Here is a 3,740-nt window from a genome sequence, read left to right on the forward strand (position 1 = left end):
AAAACAATATAATCAAATAACTATCACATCAAACTTATAATACATTATATATATATACAGATATAAATTTGTCATGCTGCATTTTAAGTACAATTTCCAATAATAAATATGTCAATTTTTAACATATCTTAATTTAGATCTGCATATTATTATAATTTAGTTTAACATGCACATACATTTTAAATGAATTGTTGAACCATTCAGCACATGTTTAGTTGCATTATGTGCGACATATAATTTTTTTTGAAGCTGTCTGTGTTTGTTTTATGCTTAAGAAAAATAGGAAGTGAGTTCCATAGGACCGCACCTGAATATAGAAGGCTTGATTTGAAAAGGTCAATACGTGGAGTCGGTGTGATGATTTTTAGTCTGTTATAGTTCAAAATAAAATTATCACGTAATGTCTCCGGTGCATATCCTGACATCACTTTATGCATTATAACACCTTTATTATACATTAACCTTTTTTGAAATGGTAATACTTGCAAATTTGTATAATCAGATTCTGAAGGAGAGAGAGAGAGAGAGAGAGAGTGTGTGTGTGTGTGTTCGCCAGTAAATGTTGTTCAGGGGCGGACCTAGTTGTGGATAAGGGGGGGGTTCCAAATTGGAGCAGGGGTCCAGGGGCCGCTCAGGCCCCGATGGGGTCCATGGGCAAAGCCCTGGTGGGGGGTCTGGGGATGCTGAAGGAATTTTATTGTTTTAGGTCAATCGGAGGCCTCTCGTGGAAGATAACAAGGTAAAAAAACAAACGGATGGGGGGTGGGGGGGGGGGGGGTTCCGGGCACCCAGGAACCCCCCCCTAGGTCCGCCCCTGTTGTTTTGTTTTACATGTTTTTCAACATGTTTATTCTTTGTGTACATTCACATTGAAGAAATCTTCGAAGTGCACTGCAGGTTAACATGGAGCTCAATTTTAAATTTTTATTCTAGGTCTTCTTACCTTTTCAGTTGTTTTTGACCTGTAGTGTAATGGTTGATTTTCCTGTCTGATATCACTTCAGCAGTTTCTATTTTGCTTTGTGTATCTGTCTTTTTATATCGGACTTCTGTGCCATGTGAAATAGTCACTTCAGTTTTCTTGTATTTATAGTAATGTAGGGTTAATGTGTATATATGCTCCAGCAATCCAATTTTACACACACACTCACACACACACACACACACACACACACACACACACATACACACACACTCTCTCTCTCTCTCTCTCATACACACGTGCCAGCTCTCGTGTGCACATTAGCACAAACACACACAATTCATTTGAAACATGTATGCAGCTTTCCATTTCATTCAGTAATTTTTATATTCAGTCATGTTTGATTTTTGCCATCACATGAATTGAATGTTAAATGTGATGAATATTTCAGTGATTATTTGCTTTTGTTTCTTCTCTTCTTTTTGCTTTTGTTTTTTTTAGTCAAGATGAAAAGTCAAGAAAAAAAAAGTCTTGCGGTAAGGAAACAGAACGCACAATTTGCGTTAAATATAGGTCCTTCTTGCATATCTTGGGTTTATCTCTTATATGCCTTTGATGTGATAAATATGCAACTATCTTGTGTACACAATGCGTGTGTAATTCTCAGATAGTTAAATAAACAACTGGAAAAAACATGTGTGTGTGTGTGGCTAAGAGAGAGGCAGTATGTGTGTGTGTGTGTGTGTGTGTGTGTGTGTATTAATGTGACCATGTGACAGAAAGAAAAAAAAACCGCGGGTTAGGGGGAAGAATTTACCCAATGCTCCCCAGCATGTCGTAAGAGGCGACTAACGGATTCTGTTTCTCTTTTTACCCTTGTTAAGTGTTTCTTGTATAGAATATAGTCAATTTTTGTAAAGATTTTAGTCAAGCAGTATGTAAGAAATGTTAAGTCCTTTGTACTGGAAACTTGCATTCTCCCAGTAAGGTAATACATTGTACTACGTTGCAAGCCCCTGGAGCAAATTTTTGATTAGTGCTTTTGTGAACAAGAAACAATTGACAAGTGGCTCTATCCCATCTCCCCCCTTTCCCTGTCGCCATATAACCTTCGTGGTTGAAAACAACGTTAAACACCAAATGAAGAAAGAAACAGAAAGAAAGAAGGAAATAGATAAATTACTTCAGATCGCATGTACACACACACACACACACACACACACACACACAAACACAGACACACACACACACACAAACACAGACACAAACACACACACACACACACACACACACAAACACGTAAAAGAATGTTTGACCAACATTTCAATGAGTTTGATTGAAAAATGCTGTTGCCACAGTGCTACCTCAAATTTGGATATAACATCATCTAATAGGGTTATTCCAAAACTGAATAAAAAAATGTCTTGGGATATTACCTGGAAGAATTTTCATGTAATGTTTTCACAAGAATCTGTCTCGTAGTTTTTAGAGAATTGCTCTACACACACACACTCATGCATATATACATGTACACACATATACCCTCGGTTCCCCTCCCAATCCTAAGTCCACCAGAACATGTTTAATGAATTATTGACTCGATGAAAAAAAAATTTTAAAAAAGTTTATGGGAACATTTGATCACAGATGAAACGTGTGTCTTGTGTTTGTTTGTATTTTTTTTAAATTGTTGTTCGTATTTCATCGTGCCATTTTTGTTATTATTTGTTTGTTTTGTGTCTCTACGGCCACTTTAAAGATCGATAGGCCAAAATTCTAAGAAAAATGAAGAATTAGAGCCGACACTAAAATGTTATCAACGGAGCTATCGTGGATCCTTCGCGTTTGGGTTCCGCGATAGCACAGCGAGTATCGCGCACCATTCGCAAGCCGCGGTGACTGAACTCAGCGGAACACGCATCGATCGAAACGGACACCTGACCAAAAACATGATAAAGCATAGCTTTTTTTTGTTGCCCTTTTCTCTTTTTCTAAGATATCAGACGTGTACATTTCTACATAAGCCGAACGGCTGAATCAGTGACAGGATAGTTTGAGTTTTAAGCCAGTTTAGTTTCAAGTTATCGCCGGGAAGCGTTCACGACTTCAGTCACGGTTGCGGGTGGCAAAACTAGGCCCTATCCTTAGCACAGAGACCCAAAAAATGCTGTACACAAGCAGATTTACTATACATAGATGCAAACGCATCCTTATTTCTGTGACCGTGTCATAATTATGCCTCTCAAAAAGTTTTATTCACAACACGGCGGGCGTGTCTACAAAGCTTGCTCTTTATCACGTTAAAATGCCCGCCTACTATCAGATGGGGATGTAGCTCAGATGGTAGAGCGCTCGCTTAGCATGTGAGAGGTACGGGGATCGATACCCTGCATCTCCAAGTTTTTTTTCTCTCATTACTGTTTATTTTTTGTGTGTTTATTCCCCTTTCGTTAATACTATCGCTTTTAACATCAAAAGAAATTTTACCACGAAATACAAATATTTTAAAATGACATTTTTTTAAAAAGAAAAATAATTTATGTTTACATCAGCGGCTGCACTTTGTTTAATGTTTCACAATTTTCAAACATGTTCCAAAGAAACAAAGCTATGTTTGAAGTGTCACAAATAAAAAGGATGCCTGAACTTCTGTTCAGGTCATCATATTGTAATAGTGTATTTTAACTGAAATGTCAATTTCAAGTGTACTTAAAATTTACACATTTCGTCGTTCAGAATGTTTAGCTGACGATGGACCAAACAACAACTCAGTGAATCAGAATGTTTCTGGGGATACCTTAGTTTACCGTTTCCCTCG

General features: G+C 37.6%; 1 non-coding gene across 1 annotated transcript; it reads left to right on the forward strand.

Annotated features, from left to right (window-relative positions):
- Positions 1-3,247: 3,247 nt before the first annotated feature.
- On the forward strand, positions 3,248-3,320 carry Trnaa-agc (transfer RNA alanine (anticodon AGC)). Its single transcript has one exon. It is a non-coding gene; the product is annotated as a tRNA-Ala (tRNA).
- The last annotated feature ends 420 nt before the right edge of the window (positions 3,321-3,740 follow it).

This window comes from Littorina saxatilis, linkage group LG2 (genome assembly GCF_037325665.1).
Source record: "Littorina saxatilis isolate snail1 linkage group LG2, US_GU_Lsax_2.0, whole genome shotgun sequence".
In the NCBI taxonomy this organism is placed as follows: Eukaryota; Metazoa; Mollusca; class Gastropoda; order Littorinimorpha; family Littorinidae; genus Littorina; species Littorina saxatilis.